We start from the raw sequence: 19,872 nt of genomic DNA, 5'->3' as shown, positions 1-19,872 counted from the left end.
TGACCTGGAAATGAAATTAAAGTTGATTAAGGACTACAAAAGTAGAAAAATTAGTGATGGTTATTGCTCGCCAGTCAGGCATGTCCCATTGCACCACAGCTACAATCTTGAAGAACAAGAACAAAGTGATGGAAACTGTTAAAGGATCTCCTTCACTGAACAGAATGAGACTAACAAAAATTTGAGAAGCACCTATATCAGACATGGAGAAACTTCTAATGACTTGGATTGAAGACCAGACATGGAAGCGTATCCCTCTCAGCACCATGATGGCCATAGCCAAAGCAAAAAGTTTGTGATGTTGATGACCCAACCACGATGTTGAATTTACTGCCAGCTCTGGGTAGCTTAAGTGATTCAAAAATCATTATTCATTACATAATGTGAAAGAAAGTGGTGAGTCTGTGAGTACTGATATGAAGGCACCTGCAGAACTTTTGGAAACTCTATATAAGCTAATTGTTGAGGAATAGTACTTGCCAGAGCAAATATTCAATATGGATGAAAACTCCCTTTTCTGGAAATTGATGCCTGAAAGGACTTTCACCACAAGAAGGCCAAGTCACTGCCAGGTTTCAAGGCTTTCAAGGACAGGATAACAGTCTTGCTTGGGGGCAATGTTTCAGGCTACAAATTGAAACCCTTTGTGATCTGGCACAGTGAGAACCCAGGGCCTTCAAGCATGTCAATAAGCACACAGTGCCAGTGTAACACAGGAGCAATAAGAAGTCATGCATGACCCAGCTCCTCTTCCAGGATGCCTTCCTAAATTGCTGTGCCAGCGAAACGGAGAAGTACTGTTTGGAGAGTAACACACCTTTCAAGATTTTGCTTATTGTTGATAATGCTCCTGGACATCCCCCTTTTATTGCAATATCATAGTGGTATTTCTCCCTCCAAACACCATCTCTTTGATCCAATGAATAGATCAAGGAATTATAGCAGCTTCTAAGGCCTACTGCCTGAGGAGGACCTTTGCCCAGGCTACTGCTGCAACTGAGGAGGACAGTGAGAAGACACTGATGCAGTTCTGGAAGGAATACAACACGTATGACTGCATAAAGAACCTTGCTTGGGCTTGGGGTGATGTCACCAAGGCGTATATTGCATCTGGAAGAAGACACTCAAGAGGTTCCCCACGACGTCGAAGGATTTGCCGTGGATGAGGAGGTTGCAAAAATCAACGAGGCTGCGGCTGAGATGGCGGACAACCTGGGTGTGGATGAGGATGACATTGAGGAGCGTCCAGAGGTGCTTCCTGAGGAAGTGACAATGAGGAGTTGTTGGAACTGGAACAGGAAGGCATAGCTGAAGGAGAAGCATGAGAAAAGGAAAGTGCAGGAGAAGGAAAAAGAAGAACCTCCAAGAAAATTCACAGTGAAGGGTTTAACAGAAGCTTTTGCAGACCTCAACAAGCTTCTTAAACAGTTCGAAAACATGGACCCCAACACCAAAAGGTTTTCATTAATAGAGAGAAATGTTCATGGTGCATTTGATGCTTACAAACAAATCTGTGATGAAAAAAGAAACAAACCAAGAAAACCACCATGGACATATTTCTGAAAAGAGTGACACCTCCTCGAGAATTGCCTCAGGCAGGCCCTTCAAGCGGTGTTCCAGAAGAAGGCATTGTTATCAAAGGAGGGGACAGCTCCATGCATGTTATTGCCCCGGAAGACCGTCCAGTGGGACAAGATGTGGAGATGGAAGACAGTGATCTTGATGATCCTGACCCTGTGTAGGCCTAGGATAATGTGTGTGTTTGTGTCTTATTTTTTAACAAACATTTTAAAAAGTTAAAAACACTAAAGAATTTTAAAAATAGAAAAAAGCTTATAGAAAGGGATATAAAGAAAGAAAATATTTTTGTACAGCTGTACAATGTGTCTGTGTTTTAAGCTGAATGTTATTACAAAAGAATCAAAAAGTTAAAAAATTGAAAAATGTCTAAAGTAAAAATGTTACAGTGAGCTAAGGTTAATTTATCATTGATTTTGTATAAGTTTAGTGTAGCCTAAGCCTGCAATGTTTATAAAGTCTACAGTAGTGTATGTAGTGTCCTAGGCTCTCACATCCACTCACTGACTCCTTCAGGGCAACTTCCAGTCCTGCAAGCTCCGTTCATGGTAAGCGCCCTGTCCAGGTGAACCATTCTTCTCTTTTATGCTGTATTTTTGCTGTACCTTGTCTATGTTTAGATACACATACTTGGCATTGTGTTACAATTGCCCGCAGTCTTCAATAGAGTAACATGCTGTACAGGCTCGCAGCCTGGGAGCGGTAGGCTACACCATATAGCCTAGGTGTGCAGTGGGCTATAGCATCTAGGTTTGTGTACGTACACTCTGATTTTGCACAACCACGAAATTGCCTGACGATGCATTTCTAATAACATATCCTCTCATATAACAATGCATGACTGTACCCATATTACATAACAGTTCTTGCGCTCTGGAAACCCCCTCGAACGTTCTTCCAGCTGCTACCCACCCAAGAATAATTCGTATCCTAATTTCTAAAAGCACTGATAGTTTGGCCTCTTATTTAACTTTAGATAAATGGGATCGTAGATCATGTAGTCTTATGTAACTGGCTTCTTTTGTTAAACATTTTGTTTGCGAAGTTCATCCATGTTGTTTCTTGGTGGTGTAAATTATTCATTCTTATTGCTGTTTAGGATTCCATTGTCTATCCATCTTCTTTTTGACAGGCATTTGGTTAGTTTCCAGTTTGGGGTTAATGGTTGCCATGAATATGCTGTACATGTATTTTGAAGAAAATGTGTATGCAGTTCTGTTTTGTATTACCTGGGAGGAGAATTACTTGGTCCCAGAGTGGACAGATGTTCAGCTTTAGTCAATACTTTCATATAGCTTTCCAAAGCTGTTGTATCAATGAACTTTCTCACCAGTAGTGGAAAAGAGTTCAAGTCAGTTCTTGCCAACAGTTGTTATTTTCTGTCTTTTTCCTTTTAGGCATTCTGGACGTGTGGTGCTGTCTAATTGTGGTTTTAATTTGCATTTCTATGATGACTAATGAAATAGAACATGTTTTCATAAGTGTAAGGACCATTTAGATATCATATTTTGTGAAGTGCCTATTTGAGTATTTTGCTTATTCTGTTGTTTGTCTTTCTGCTTGGTAGTTCTTTATATATTCTTTTTATAAGTCCATTGCTGGATACATATATTATACTTTCCATAAGTTTATGCTATATGTTTATAATTGTCATTTGTTGTAGATACTCTAGAATTGCAATGCATTTTCTTTAACTCATGTTATTTAGGGTGGGCATTTTAGTTGCACAAGTGTATAATTTATTTATGCATGTTATATATGCATATTATTATGTGCATTATTATATATGCATATTATACATGCATGCAACTAAAATGTTCTCCCTAAATAAATGATGGGTTAAGGAAATTGCATTGTAACTGTAGAATATATATATTAATTGTGCCAACTATAATTGAAAAATTTTGTTTTTCCTCTGATCTATAGATGCGTATGTCTATAAATATATCAATTGAGGTAACCTTCTAAAAAGAGTCACTTGAAGTGGTAACTATTTCACTAGTAATAAATCTTATTAATTGTGTTATTCATATTTGTCAGATCCTTGTTTTTGGTCATTTTCAAGTGTTAGTTTCTAAAGGAAGTGTGTTAAAAGCTCTCACTCTATGAAATTAAACCATCTTTTGCTTTATATTTTTAAGATGCATATGTTAAATGCATACGATTTTAATATCTTCTTGGTGGTTATGTCCATTTATGAAATGATGATTTCTTTAGGGTTATTTTATTATGTAATATCCTTCTTTAGTTTTATTCATATCTCTTGCTTTAAATGGTATTTTATTGTGATAATACTGTTACTATGCCAGCTTTTAATGTTGTTTATAATTTTTTACCATCTCTTTATTTATTTATATTTTTATTGAATACATTTGACATGTAACATTATATAAGTTTAAGATGTAGGGTTGGTTATTTTGATGCATTCATATATTGTAATATGATTGCCAATGTAATGAGATTTATCACATTACATAATTATAGTACAGTATTATTGTCTATATTCATTATACTGTGCATTATATCTCTATGACTTATTTAGTACTTGTGCAAATTTGTAACCTTAAACACCATCAACAATAATTCAATAAATACCATTAAATAATTCAATGACACATTTTCAAAAGTTACATGGATTTACAAGGTTTACAATGGAAAGTAACACTCTCTTGGTATGGTCCTTTTTAAATTTTTAAATTCATTGTTTGGACACTCTGTAGACTCTTTTAGCAATCCGAAGTTATTATTGCCATTCTAAAAGAAGCGATAATGCCCTTTCATTGTATGAAAAGGAGAATTAAAAACACGGCAGGTGAGAGACTCGAGACACCTTACTCTTATCATCCAAAAATATTTGGGCCTCTAAGACAGTGAAGATGAAGCCATCACTCTCTGGAGACTAAGAGTCAAAGGTGAATGAGTGCCATGATCGAAAGAGAAGCTTCCATTGCTCAGATATGATAAGGAAACGCCCAGGAGGAAGGGAACTCTTCTCAGTTGGATGGCCCAACACAGGTCCTGTCTTGGTTTCTGAATATCTTTCAAAATGAATCACCCTAAAGTGAATTTGATAAGTAGATACTGTGCTATACCTTGTGGATCTGCCTAAAATGTTAGCATCTTAGTAGCGAATCCTTTTAGTCCCTGAAACAAAAAACGATGTGAAGAGGAAATGTGAAAACTGAGTGAGAAGCAGAAAAGTCAGACGTATTCACTTAATTTACAAAATGAAATGGCTTTCCTAAATCAGAGAACTTTCGGAGCTGGCCAGTTAATGAATTTCCACATAGAAGAAAGGGGCATATACTTAATTTTATTCTCACTCAAACCTGTGCCACATTACATCTTAGCTGATTGCTTTTTCTCTAAATGGCTGGAGGTGGTAATATATGGACAATCAATAATTTCGGAGCATTTTCATCTTTACGGTACACATCTAATGAGTTTATGTCTTCATTCTTAATTACTTCAACAATAGATATTATATGATCCCATGTGCAAAGATGTATTTAATTAATATTGCCTCTTAAAGCTTTGTGAGGAAACATTTTCTTGATTTGTCGTATAAATTTATAGGTTCCATCATGGATATCACTCATGCAGTAAGTGCCTCAGGAAATGAGTGCTAAGCAAAGCCACACAGCAATCTGGTAGCAAGGTAAGAGCTTTATTTTCAATGTAAGGCCTTGGGTGGGATGCACAGAATGGATGGAGATCATCTCAAGTGTTACCAGATTCATGACAAGTTCTCCTCTTAACCAACAGAGTGAAGGAGGGGAAGTGGCAGCGAGACCAGATTCTCCTGGTGCATTGAGGGAGGGAATAAAAAGAACACAGGAGGCTGAAATCCTCTCCTAAGATTTTATTATCTTTTCTTAACATTTTAAAAACAATTCTTAAGGTTGTTTTTTTTCTCATTGTGGAAAACTTGACAATTAGAAAATAGTTTAAAAAGTACAAAAAATCCTAACTCCTTGAGATAATCGTAATTGTGGTATATATTTCCTTTCAGTCTTTTCATCTTACTTTTTTTCTCTCTCTCTGTTTTTTTTTTTTTTTGGTGAGGAAGATTGGCCCTGAGCTAACATCCATTGTCAAACTTCCACCTTTTGCTTGAGAAAGAGTGTCCCTGAGCTAACATCTATGCCAACCTTCCTTCATTTTGTATGTGGGACGCTGCTACAGTGTGGCGTGATGAACAGTGTGTAGGTCTGCACCCGGGATCTGAACCCACGAACCCCAGGATGCTGAAGTGGAGCATGCAGAGCTTAACCACTACATGACCGTGCTGGCTCCTCTTATTTTTTCAACATGGTTGATCATCCTATATATAATTTGTATCTTCAATTTCACTTCACAATCTTCACAAATATCACTTGAAAGCCTACAAAACATATTATTTAGACACCACTTAAGTTAATTATTCATTTCCTTCAAAATGCCCATTTTTCAAGAAAGGTAACGACGGTTTTGTGGGCGCTCCTCAAATAGTTGTTAGCTGACTCACCTTTTCTGCACGTCCGTCTCTCCATCTCTACAGTGGGATTCTGAAGTATCCATTATAACTCTTCTTTCTGTTGCTGAGTCTGCGCACACCCAAAGATCCACAGCAGCCACTGACGTTTTGTCGAGGTGGAGAGCTTTGCACAAGAGATTTGGGATCCAGGAGGGGAGAGCTGAGGTTAATAGTGGACCGAGTTTCATGCATTTTAATTACTGACAAATCTAAATTAGATTCTCAGATAAAATAGCTTCAGGTATTAACAGGGGCCAGGAGGTCAGAGGTGCCAGGGCCCTGCCAGCTCTACCAGCCATCAATGCTGTAATTGATTAAAGCAACGCGCGATAATATTTTTCTAACCGTGTCACAGCATTTCTTCTTGTTGGGGGCTACCGTTGCTTGCTGCTGTAAAACATGCTGAAATAATTGGATTACTGGCGATCACAGGGAAAAGAATGTCTGCTGTGGATATGATGTCACAATATTTTAAAGGAAAAAATTCAAGATCCTTCTTTCACAGCCTGAAAATTTTCTGTCTCATTCTTATCTTTTGTTCACTGTCTCTGATTCCTCACGGCTTTGCTAACAGGCAGAAAGGAGTCAGCTTGCTCTGGGGTGACAGCTGAGCAACACCTAAGCGTTGGGGTAGAGTGGAAGCGGACAGGGTTCCCTGGAGGCCTTTAGAGATGGAATATCTATACGGATATTTATATGGAATATCAGAGCGAGAAGCTTTTTCAAGAATCTATAGATTTTACAATGTTATAGTGGGTATTTTGGGGATGAGAGAAGGAACCTTGAATTGGATGGAGACAGTTGGTTTTAGGGTCCCATTTCCTGGCTATATTGGTCGTCTGACTCCACCAAGCTTCACTTTCTTCATCTGTAAAAATAAGGAAGTTTAATTATGAAGTCAACAGTCCCTTCTTGCTTCAGTTCACTGTGGGAAGAAATTTTCTCTCCTCAAGTTGTTTACAGAGACAGCAAAAGATCTCATACAATAAATCCAAGAAATGGAATCACAGGACATGCACAGTCGCCTAGAGATATAGAGGAATTTGAAATCAAGAAAGCTTGGAAGCTGGACGAGGGGACATCTTAAAATGTTTGGTGGTCATTGACTGGTGGGAGTGACTGGAAATTAATTGACTGACTTGTTGCTTACCTGTCTGCCCAGAATGTGAGATCCCTGAGAGATTGCCTGTCTTGTTCTCAGCTCTATCCTTACAGCCTAGAACAGTGCCTGCAACACAAACATGTCGATGAATATTTGTCAAGTGAACGCGCGTGTCGAGGGGCTGAATAATAAATAGGTTTGCTCCGTAGTAGAAATTTGTGTTATGAGATGCAGGTCCATTCAGTTACTGCCCACAAATGGGAAAGACATTCTCGGCAAAGCACCCTCACCTTTTAGTTGCCTTCATGCCCAAAGGACTGAGATGGGTCTATGCGATGGGCCATTATTGACTCGAGCTTTTTTCTTAATTGACTGGATGGCAACTGAACCGACTTTCAGAGCTGCTGTTCAGGCACTAAAAGGACTGGAAATACTAGATTAGTCCCGCTCTCCATTTTGTGGTTGCTCACCTAAATAATTCTAAAACATGTTATTCGCATATCTATCTACGCATCCTTTTTTAAAAGATTGACTTTATTTTTTTTGGAACGGTTTTAGATTTGCAGAGAAATTAAGAAGATAGCACAGAGAGTTCCCATATTCCTGCATCCAGTTTCCTCTGTCATTAATATCTTACATTAATATGAAACATTTGTTACAATTAAGGAACCAATATTGACACATTATTATTAACTAAAGTCCATAGTTTATTTATACTTTATTAAAACTAAGATTTCCTTAGTTTTTCCTAACATCCGTTCTCACATTGCATTTGGTTTTCTTGTCTTTTTAGGTTCCTCATAGATCTGATGTCATTTCCTCAGACTTTCCTTGTTTCAGATGCCCTGAACAATTTTGAGGATTACTAGTCAGACATTTTGTAGAAAGCCCCACTACTGGAATTTGTTTAATATTTTTCTCATGATTAGACCAGAGTTACGGGTTTTGGGGAGGAAGACCACAGAGGTAAATTCCATTTTCATTGCATGGCATCAAGGATACACACTATCAACACGACTTATGGCTATTGATGTTGACCTGATCACCTGGCTGACGTAGTGTTTGTCAAGTGTGCCCACTGGAAAGTAACTCCTTCTCCCCTCCTCTCTTCACTGCACTCTTAGGAAGAAAGTAACTATGCACAGCTCACATTTAAGGAGTGGGAAGTTATGCTTCATCTCCTTGAGAGCAGAGTAATTACATAAGTTATTTGCAATTCCTCTGAACAAGAAATTTGTCTTTTCTCTCCCATTTATTTATTTGCTCAACTATTTCTATCCATACGGACTCATGGATATCTTATACTTTGAATTCTAATCCAAGACTGTTTTATTTCTATTGCTACCCAAATTGTTCCAGCGTTGGCCATGGGAGTTCTTTCAGTTGGTTCCAGTGTCCCTTTGGTATGCACCCATCAACGCTTTGTTTTGCTTTCTCCTTTTACACTTCCTTCCTTTCTGCTGTTACGAGATGCTCCAGGCTCATCTTGTGTATTTCCTACCCCAGTTCAGGAATGTTACTTCTCCAAAGATGTGCATCTTTAAAAAATCTACTTTTTTCTTCCTTAAGAATGTTTTGGTTCTTATTTTCACCTTTAGCTGTGCTCAAAAACTTTTACTCTTAACTTCTCCGTATGTCAGTCCGGAGGTACAGGTATTAGAAGAAAATGTTCAGGTTCTATTACTAAATAAGGAGTTCAGAATTAGACTTGCAATTTCTCTTCTGAGGCTCCTATATCACTGGTGTCAAATGTTATAGCTTGTTAACAAGAAAGCTACTACCCAGAGAGGGCTTAGAAATGCCAATTAGAGTCAGATCACTTATTTATAAATGTGCGAATTCATTTCACGTTTATCATGGGGCAGAGCGTGCCTTGCCCCTTAACTGTCAAGATTACTGAGCTGGGCAGAACGAACGACATGTTCTCCAAATGCCACTCTTGACTTCCACAGCTGCTGCCCTCCCGAAGGCTCCCACCTCTCCTGAATTCACAGAGGGCGGGCTTTCTATTGCTTTTAAGGATTGTTTTCTATGGATAGCAGAAAAGATGAATTTCTCTTGGTTAAGTAATAGGTGTGGAGAAGAGAGCAGTTTATGCACATAAGAAGGATAATTTTAACCCTGGGCAAGTTCTTGAGTTGGTTTATTGATTGATATTTTTAAAAAGTGGCAAAATATAATACACACCCTTTTCCTAATCATTCCAGGTCCAGGCCTTGTGAAGGAAGTCTTTCCCTTGGTGATGCGTAGATTCTGAAGGAGCAGAAATAATTTCTGATGGGATTCTCTAGGGTGTCCTATCCAGCTAGGGAGCAATTTCTTTTGGCCTCGGGGAAAATTCCACATTCAGATCCAGGAAACAGAAACCCACCTCTGGCGTCCACCTCTTGCTGCTGGAGACAGATTATCAGTATCCTCTTTGGGGGCTGGGACTGCGTCTCGGTGGACTGGCTACAGGAAATGTAAATCCACCTCCTTCCCCTCCCCCAAATCAGGCAGCAAGCGAATTATTCAAGGTGAACTCAACTAACAACACCTACACCTGTCACAGTATCCTAAACAAGATGGGCAATTTAAACAGTAGGGGCAGCAGTACTCAAGCTACTTCTTAAGAATGTGGTAAGGTGAACTCGGAAAAGGGAGCAGGAAGCTTCACATCTGGTTTCTACTAAGACATCTGATTGACTTGTTAGCAACTGTCACAAGCATGTTTTTGGTTTTATAGATACTCTGAGTAAACTTTAAATTGTGTATATGAAAGTCCCTCTAAAGAAAAAAAAGAAAAAAAGTCTTTTTTTTAAGATAAATTGTTCAAAATACCAGAAAGTTGTTGATCTGTGTTAAGATCTGAGAGTTCCAAATTCATACTGCCTGTAGTATTTTTTTTAAGTTCTTTCATCTGGATAAGTGAGTTGACATAAATTCAAAAGTTCCTCTCCAGATACAGAATGAGACGCCATTTGCTATTGGAACGGCTAGCCACCGTTTGATGTATTAAACCCCACTTGCCCAATTACATTTACTGCAAGCTGTGACATAATTACTAGCTATAACTTTGGTTCAGGTGAGTTCAACTTTTCCTTTAAATATCTTCTTCTTTATGTAGGGCTCTGCTTCCAAATTAACCATCAATCAGGGGAAATTTCTGTTGACATAAGCTTTCTAGACTTTCTACTCTGGAGCCCAAGTTTATAGATATCCCTTGGCTTGGATGGATAAGAAGTGACGAGAAGTGGCGGTCCCCCACCATTCCTGCTAAGAGACCTCATGGGGTGACACAGAACGGGACTCAAATGGCAGGGCTGTTAAACTTGCCCATTGCCAGGTAGAGTTTGAAAGATATCCACATTAAAGTTTACTATGGATGAAATGTACATAACGGTGCAAGGCAAAACGTGTGACAGTCTCGTGGCAGGATCCATCCATCACTCCAGACTTTTTTCAGTGGGATAAAGGGCTCAGCATGACTCGAGGAAGGGTTTGTGTCCCAGGGATCTTGGTTTAGTAGAAATATATCCTCTCAGTTATTTTTTATTAATAGCTCTTTGGGGAGAAAAGGTTGTAAGAAAATTCCCCCTTCTTGGACCACAGATTTATTACTAAGAGCCCATATCAAATCTCTTGATCCATTAAGCACTGTGTGTTACTACACATCACAGGTGACTCTTTTTGGGGAAAGCAGTGACATAGTGCATAAGACAGACAATACTTTGTGGATTGAAGCCATTCGGTGCATTTTACTTCTCATTTTTTTTAACCAAGAATGGTCATGCAGTTAAATATTTGATCAACTGATATTTACTAACATATTTGCTAATATTTTAGAAGTATTCAAAAATTAACAAGGAAATATTCACATTTTTAAATATTCCAAGTTTTCACCGTTTTTTAAAAGCTAAAAATAGCTAATATTTACTGAGTTCTCACTATGTGCAAGACATGCTATTAACTGCTGTGGGTACATTATCTCACTGACTGTTCTCCACTATTCTCTGAGGTGGGCGTAAGTATTGGCTTCAATTTAATGAGTTGATAGTTTAGGCTCAGAGAGGTTAACTATTTTGCCCAAGGTTACAGAGCAATTCAGTGATGGGGCCAGGAATTGAACCAAGGTAGGCTGCCTGTACTTTTGGCAATAACTCTAAACAGCCTGCCAAATAATATAAATAGCTTTTGTGGTCTAGTCTAAACTGTCTCTAATATTCCAGATGTAGGCCAACTTCTGCTTCAACACACCAGAATGGGAAACACTCTGGGTCTCAAGACAGTCCTTGTTATAGAAAATCATTTTCCTTTATGATCTGAAAATTTCCCTTCTTGTAGCTTTTACCCACGGCTTCTGATTTTGACCCTAGAACCAGTATAGATGAAAGCACATTAGGAACTGGAGAGCACTGCGTGGTATTGAGTGTTTTTATTTTAATCATTATTATCTGAAAGGTGAATCCTGCTTCCGTGTGGTAGCCCTGCGTGCATTTAAAGACAAGTGTCATGACCCTTCAGTCCTACCCATCACTTCTCCAGGCCAAACGTCGTCCGTCCCTACAAGCATCTTTCATAGAAAATAATAATGATAATAAATATAATACCTAACAATTCCAGAGCAGTGTGCCAAGCATGTACATAAACACGAATCCACTGAGTCCTCATGGAAACCCTGCAATATTGTTTCCTTTTCTAGATGGCACAACTGAAGCTCAAATCAATAGGTTACATGCTCACGCCTTGAGGATGGCAGAACCGAATTTCAAACCTGAGTTTGTCTAACTCTAAAGCCTTTGCTCTTACTGTGATGTGCCTGGTGGCAACTCTCCTAAGGCCTTTCTATTGTTGAGCCCACAACCCATCGTTAGGCATAGGCCCAGGGAGCCACCCTGTGATTTCCTTTTCTGTCTTTACTGTTGGTGCTGATACCCCAATACCCTGACTCCTCATCTGGATGACTACCCATATTCACTCTTTCTTTTATGGGGGCTTCTATCAAACTGGCTGCAGAACGGAGGGATTCCAGTCTCCCAGCCCCTCTTCCCTTTCTCTTTCATTCCTCCAGGGGTGCCAATGGAAAATCAAAACAATGCAAACATATCCTTACAAGGGTAGCCTCTGAACAGTTTTTCTTAATCTTTCATCTGGGAGTGTGGTGACCAGTTCATTTCAGCTTGCCTGGGACATTTCCAGTTTTAATACCAACTCTCTCTTTTTTTTAATTTTTTAAAAAATTTCTGCTTCTTCTCCCCAAAGCCCCCGAGTACATAGTTGTATATTTTAGTTGTGGGTTCTCCTAGTTGTGGCATGTGGGACGCCGCCTCAGCGTGGCCTGATGAGCAGTGCTAGGTCCACCCCTCGGATCCAGACCGGTGAAACCCTGGGCCGCCGAAGCGGAGTGTAGGAAGTTCACCACTCGGCCACGGGCCCAGCCTCGGACTTTCCCAGTTTTAGCATGGAAAGACTCGCATCCGCGGGTCTCCTCAGTCCTGGGCAAACCAGGATGGTTGGTCACCCTGACTGGAGGTAAAGGAACAAGCCCTTAGAGTAGAGGGTCTTCAGATGGGCTTGGGGCAAGAGGGAAGTGTGAAGGAAACACCTAAAATTGAACACGAAATTGTGTTTAAAGAGAAGGGCAGAGTTATGCTGCCAGTCAATGGCAGAGCCAGCTTTCGAACCCGTGTCAGGCTAAGTCCCAGTTAGACATAGTCGTGCTCTGAACACACTGGCCCTGGTGAAAACTCTCCTAGGGCTAAGGGTCAACAGATCACCAAAGAAATTTGTGGCCTAGAAAAAGGCAAGTATCATGGACCTAAATAACCTTGAGTTAGTGAAGTTTCTTTGTAAGAAGAGATTCCCAGAATTTCAGGCATAGTCTGGCTAGTGTAAAGTAAGACTTCTAAATCTGTTCTTCTAGATACTGTAGCTTTATCAATTTAGCCTTAAGATACAGTCCTAGCTTTTGAGAGGCAGCCACATTGTTCTCGACTAGAGTCTGAGATCAGGTAGTGCCTATTTTTTTCACTTGAACTAATATTAATGTGGGTACCTCCCATTTGTATTTTCTCCCATCTATTACTTTTGAGTGCCTGAAAATACTCAAAATTATTTCAGATTTCTGAATGTTTGTTTGTATTCTAGATATTCCTGTGGTTAGCATCTATCTGTGCATGTAAGCTTAGTGCCTAGCGACACCTCAAAATAACAATGTTACGAATAGAAAACAATTGCATCTTCGCTGAAATTATACATAATTGTATGGTTTGGAAGCTTCTTACTTTTTGGAATATGACAACTGCAGATAAAATGTAATGTGAATTTCTTTAGAAGTTCTATTTTGCCATCAAGAAACATTGATTTCTTTCTTGCTACAATAATAGTGGTTAAACCACCCAGTTATCCAATCTATTTCAACCAGGACAAGAATAACAAGACAGCATGAGCTCATGTGTGTTATGAGGCAGCCCCACACGTGAGTATCATTGAGAAAGATTTCTCATAGATAGATAGTTTTTTATACAAGTAAGAATTGGCTAAACATTTTACATGCATTTGATCTTCACAACAAATGTATGATGATCGTTAACATTGTTTGAGTTCTTACCATGAGTCACTGTTTTAAGCACCTTACTTTTATTATCTTATTTAATTATGACCATGTCCCCAGAAGGAAAGGTTAGGAATACTTTCCAAACCTGGCAAGAAGTGGCTTAAACTGTTGAAAGTACTTACTGTTTCCTTTGTAAGAAATCTCAAAACAGCCCTTACCAGAGCTCCGTGATGTCCCGAAGGACCTCAGTGAGGTATCAGTGTGTTGAAAGATGGTGGCAACAGCTCCAGGCATCATGTCTTCATACAAACACACCCAAAGCAGGGAACAAAAGAAGAAGTAGCAAAGTGCCTTTTCTGTACACTGTCCTCTCATTTTCAGGAAGGCGAATCCTTCCTAGACAACCCAGAAGACTCCCCTTTTCAACTCATTATTTAGAACTAGGTCATGCCAACATCCTCACCTTCCAGACAAGCCGGAAAAGGGTTGGAAAATAGGGTTGCCTTGATTGTCTCAGAAGAGTGGTTCCCAAACTCTTTGGTCTCAGGACCTGTTTTCACTTTTAAAAACTATTGAGGACCCTAGAGACCTTTGTTTACTTGGGTTATATCTATTGATATTTGCCGTATTAGAAATTAAAATTGATAAATTTTAAAAATATTCATTAACATTAAAAATAAAAAGAAACAAGATAACTATTAATATTAAAATATTCTTACTGAAAAATAACTTTTTTCAAAACAAAAAGAAATTAGCCGGAAGAGTGGTATTGTTTTGCGTTTTTGCAAATCTCTTAAATGTCTGGCTTAGCAGACGATACCCAGATTCTCACATCTGCTTCTCTTCAACCTGTTGTGATAAATTGTTTTGGTTTAAGTACATGAGGAAAATCCAGTTTCACACAGATATGTATTTGGAAAAGTTATAATATTTTAAAAGTCTTTTCAGATCACCGTGGATATTCTTTTTTGACACTACCCAAACTCACCGAGTGGTAATTTCTTAAGGCTCATTGCAATGTGAAATCTGAAACCATATCAACAAATGTTTGTACTCTGTTTCATTACAATCCATTGGTCTGTTTTGTAATTTGAAAGGATCTTCTACCCACATATGACTTTGTAACATCCTGCATTGGTCCTTTAGAAAATATTGGTTCATCGAGTTATGCGGACCTTCCAAATGTTGTTATATTTCATTCTATAGAATGAAACATCACATTCATCAATATCACCACTGATTTCTTCAGAAAAGCCTTTACATATGGGGAAGTTTTCAAGCTCTCAGAGCCAGATGCAAGTTTTCCAAAATTCTAATTTTCACTTAAAAGCTTATATTTTATCACTGGCAGCAAACGTTATCAGTTGTTTTCCTTGAAGTGTGAGGTTCATATTGTCTGGCAAATGGCTAAGTCTGAATTACATGATTTTTCAGTTGTTCTTTTAAGTAAAAATCATGTTCCATGATAAAAAGTAGTTAGTCGAGCTCGTAACTCAGATAACTGCACGAGTTGCCTTTCCTTGATACGTAGTCTTTTGGTCTGTCCAGAAATGTTTCATGAGCACTTTCCATTTCATCACACATATTCAAGGGTCAAGATTTAATAGAATTAATAATTTATTAGTAATTTTTATTCCTCCATCAAGAATCCCTTTAAGTGAAACTGGTTTGTTCTGGCGGTACGCGGCAGCTGATGCAGTTTGATACCCCTGCCTTGAGTCATCTCCTAAAGTTGGATAAACAGCTGAACAAACAAAATCAGAATCATATCAGTGAAGAAAAGAGAAAAAATGTTGTATAGATAGATGCCCACTGCATGGAAGACACGTCTGAGTTCTGAGACAGAGGTCTGGGACTTGACTCCACGCTTGCCCAGCTCCTTAGCACTGGCTTTTAATCACTCCTTTCTTCTGCCTCCCGGGAAGTATTGCTAATGCCAGCCTATAAAGCTAGTCTGATCCTGCTGTTCTCCAGTCCACACCCTCCTCCTGGCATTCATGTCCTCCACTATCTCTGCAGGCTATTTCCTCACCTGCTACCCTTCAGCTTTCGCTCCCCCCAACCCATTCATTCTCCAGTTACACGCTACCCCTTGCTGTTCGTCTTGGTCCCCAGTCACAGAGCAGCGCTTGTCTCCATCACTGTTGAAACCCTACCTAAACCAGATATCACCTCCTTCACGAAGCCTTCCCAGTTCTTCCATCAAAATTAATCTATCTGACTTTTCTGACCTCATATTATTATAACATTGATCACATCTTGCTATGTGTTACATGCAGTTGTGTCCATGCCTATTTCTCCAGCTAAATTTGAATTTCTTGGGGCCCACAGCTTTTTTCATCTTTATGTATTACATTGTCTCTAGCATAGGTCCTGGCACCTCAAGGATGCTTGCAACTGTTTGTTGGGTGGAATTTTAATCACAACATGTTCTGGTGCACAGAGCCTGAGGCATATTACTGGCTGCCAGAAGTACTCTATCCTTTCATTAGCTAGACATAACAGAGGAAAATTAAGATTGGTTTTGATACATATTCATCACTAACTTGACACACGTTTTGTTTTCTAAGAGTTGTTGCATAATCAGATGTAAATGGAGAACCATAAACACCACCTCTTTGATTTTATTTTTATTTGTTTACCTTAACATGGCATATTTCCTTCATACCAATGTGCATGATGAAGTGAGAGAGCATTTTTGGATGTGAATTCCTGCCTGATTCAGAGTCTTTGAGGTGGTTGATACGAAAATTTGGCACAGGTGTGTAATTCTGCTAATTTAAGCTACTTTATTAAACTCAATGCCTGATGCAAATGAAAAACAGTGAATTAATTTTTTTTTCAAGTTACTAAAGTAAAAGGGCATTAAAAATGAAGCTCTGTCTAGATTATTCCTCCTAAAGGCAAGTGATGAACCTCAGTGAGTAACTTGCAAACCTGTTGTAGCGTGGCTGGAAAATGGAGGTGGGAGAGTGTGTCCCGCCATGACGCTAAAGAGCATTGATCAACACAACTACAGAGGGCACCTCACTGTGAGCTGTGACACTGGGGGCTCTGTGGAAGGAATGAACAGCTGAGATTTCAGGGGCAGTAAACTTGTTTTTAGTCAGGTCAATTAAGGTGTAATTTACACATAGTAAAATCAACCTTTTCTGGGTACGGGTCTATGAGTTTTGACAAACACTTATAGTTATGTAACCAACACAATCTCAGGAAATAGAACAACTCCCTCATTCAAAAATGCTCCCTCTTGCTCCTTTGTACTTAATCCCACCTCTACCTCCAGCCCTGGGCTCGCATTTATTCGTTTTTTGTCTCTATAATTTTGCCTTTTCCAGAGTGTCATAGAGATGAGATCATACAGGTATGGGTTTTTACATCTGGCCTCTTTCACCTAGCACAATGTATCTGAATTTCTTCTATGTCGAAGCAGGCATCCATAGTTTGTCCCTTTTATTGCTGAGTAGTACGCCGTTGTATAGATGTGTCACAGTTTGTTTATCCATTGACTAGAGGAAGGACATTTGTTTTTGGTTTTGGGTGATTATGGATAAAGCCACTGTAAATGTTTATGTACAGGTCTTTGTGTGAACGTAAGTTTTCATTTCACTCAGGTAAATACCAAGTAAAATTGGAGCGGATTGTTGGGTCTTATGGTATGTTAACAGTATGTTTAAATTTATAAGGAAAATTGCATATTCTTATAAGAAAAAAATACTTTTAATGAGAAAATTATGACTATTCATGGTTATTGAGGTGAGCAGAGTCATAGATCACGTAAAACAATAGATGATAATGCTATTGTCATTTGATTTGAATAGACATTGTGTGGTAGCCTTGCAGCAGATTTATCTTCCTAATTACATTTTGCTCTGAGCTGATGTTTAAATCAGTCAGTGTTCCCTGGGTACCTACGAGTGTTAGACAAGCAGAAGGCTGCAGGCCAGAGATGGGGGCAACCAATTGAGGATATCAGTGTGGCCACAGATAATCCACAAAGTGGATAACAAGCATGCAGACAATCGATTGATGCCTACGGTAGTCTAATAGTTACAATGACAATTGCCCTATATTGCTTGTGCAGGCTATTGATTTTTTTTCTCAGAGTGCAATATGAGTTAGGATCCTCCCCATTCCTTAAAATGAAAATATGAGATTAGATTCTTCCCAAAAAGCCTGTCCCAACTTCCACATCATCCAAGTCAGCCAGCAAATGTCCATTGAGTGCCCACTCTTTTTCTCTACTCTTTGATGGTTGCCGGGGGAGAGTTTGGCATTTGAAAAATGGTGTTTGCCCTTAGGAAGCCTCACTTAATTTGTTCAAGGAAATGAGGTTTGCATAGGAAGAAACAGTGTCTAACATCAGATAATCTACCACTGTGGGCAAAATGAGTGGACAGGGGCATGAGTCTTTTAGGAGCAAAGAGAAGGGAAAACTCATGTTATAGGGGAGGATACTTAGGAAAGGCTCAACAGGAGGGGTGGGAAATTCGAGGCAAGTAACATTAAAGTGATCTCCATGAAGGCTGGAACCTCCTTGCTCTGTTTTGCCCTCCAATGCCTGATGTGACCCCTGCACTTAGCAAAGATTTATCAAATACATGATGAGTAGGAAGTTGTCCACAGAAAAATCATCAAGCATTCTAGATTTAGACAGAGAAAGCCTGTAATCTCTTTTGTGTGCTGTCCTTGAGATAGCCACGGTAGGTTTGATATTTATTCCACAGTTCTTTGTATGCATGTCCACTCTCACACACAGCTGTACTGCCCTGCAGCTTGCTTTTTTCACTTAACAACATGTTCTTCCATCTTGGCATAGAGTTCTATTTCATTCTTAAAGAGCCACAGCATGTCTAGTGTATAGATGTACCAACACTTATTTATGCAATCTCTCATGGATGGGCCACTGGGCTGTTGAAAGGGGAGGTTTAGAAATGTGGAGGGAGAGGGAGCTAGAAACATTGGTGATGGTCAGAAGTTAAGAAGAATTATTCTTTTGGGAAGGGAAAAAATGGAAAATATGAAGAAAAAGTCATTGGTGAAAAATTCTACACCTGTGATAGAAGCCAACACTTTCTTAAGGATGAAATAAATTAGAAAATGAAAAGCCAAATTATAAAATATCTGGAAGAAAATATAGGAGGATATTCTTATGATTTCAAGATAGGAAAGGACTTTTTAAAACTCAAAAAATGGTAAGCATAAAGGAAAGAATAGATAAATTTGACTATATTAAATTTGTTTACAGTTCTTCTCACTAAAAGGCACTATAAGGGATGAAAAGCAAGCCACAAATTAGAAGCATTTGCATCACATGTAAGTGGCAAAGGATTGGTATCTACAATATATTTGAAAACTGCTCTAATCTTAAAAAGAAGCAAAGAAAAGGTAGAATAAAGCACAAAAGATAAAAACAGATGTTTCATAGAAGATGTATTTGAAAAGCCTAGAAACATATGAAAAGGTGCTCAATCTCATTAGTAAGCTAAAAAATGCAAAATAAAATATCACTGAGATATTATTTCACACTTGCCCAATTGATAAACATTTGAAAGTCAAAAACCCAAATTATGATGAGGACATGGGGGATTGGGAACTTCCATTCCTGGCTGGTAGAGGCATAAATTATCACCGCCACGGAAAAGGGGTTGGTGTTTCCATTGTGTTCATGCTATATAACACGTACTGAAAAACCTAGTGGCTTAAAATAACGTTTATTCTCTGGGTCAGAAAGCCTGGCATGGCCTTGCTGGGTTCTCTGTCTCAGGGTCTCCAACAAGGCTGTAATCAAGGTGTTGGCCCAGGCTTTGGTTTCATCAGAAGGCTTGACCAGGGAAGGATCCACTTCCAAACTCACTCATGTGGCGATGGCAAGATTCAATTCTTTGTGTATGGTTGGACTGGGGGGCCTTCGTTCCCTGCTGTCTTCTGGCTTGAGGCCTCTCTCAGTTCCTTGCCACAGGGTCTCTCCATAAGGCAGCTCACAACATGACAGCTGGTGAGTAAGTGAGAGAGAGTAAGAGAGTAAGAGACAGAAGCCACAGTCTTTTTTTTTTTGACAGTTTTATTGAGTTATAATTCACATATCATAAAATTCATCCATTTAAAGTATTCAGTTCAGTGGTTTTCATATTCACACAG

The 19,872-nt window shown here is 39.0% G+C and overlaps 2 long non-coding RNA genes across 2 annotated transcripts; one reads left to right on the top strand and one right to left on the bottom strand.

Moving 5' to 3' along the window:
• Positions 1 to 505: 505 nt before the first annotated feature.
• On the top strand, positions 506 to 19,563 carry LOC139082436 (uncharacterized). The gene is made up of 3 exons (XR_011538411.1): positions 506 to 3,061; positions 5,155 to 5,236; positions 5,648 to 19,563. It is a non-coding gene; the product is annotated as an uncharacterized lncRNA (long non-coding RNA).
• On the bottom strand, positions 5,304 to 9,703 carry LOC139082437 (uncharacterized). Its single transcript, XR_011538412.1, has 5 exons — positions 9,384 to 9,703; positions 7,487 to 7,620; positions 7,245 to 7,322; positions 6,086 to 6,962; positions 5,304 to 5,962 (listed from the first exon to the last, which is right to left on the bottom strand). It is a non-coding gene; the product is annotated as an uncharacterized lncRNA (long non-coding RNA).
• Positions 19,564 to 19,872: the final 309 nt, after the last annotated feature.

The sequence above is a fragment of the Equus przewalskii genome, chromosome 3, assembly GCF_037783145.1.
Source record: "Equus przewalskii isolate Varuska chromosome 3, EquPr2, whole genome shotgun sequence".
In the NCBI taxonomy this organism is placed as follows: Eukaryota; Metazoa; Chordata; class Mammalia; order Perissodactyla; family Equidae; genus Equus; species Equus przewalskii.
This window is presented reverse-complemented; position numbering and strand designations above follow the sequence as displayed.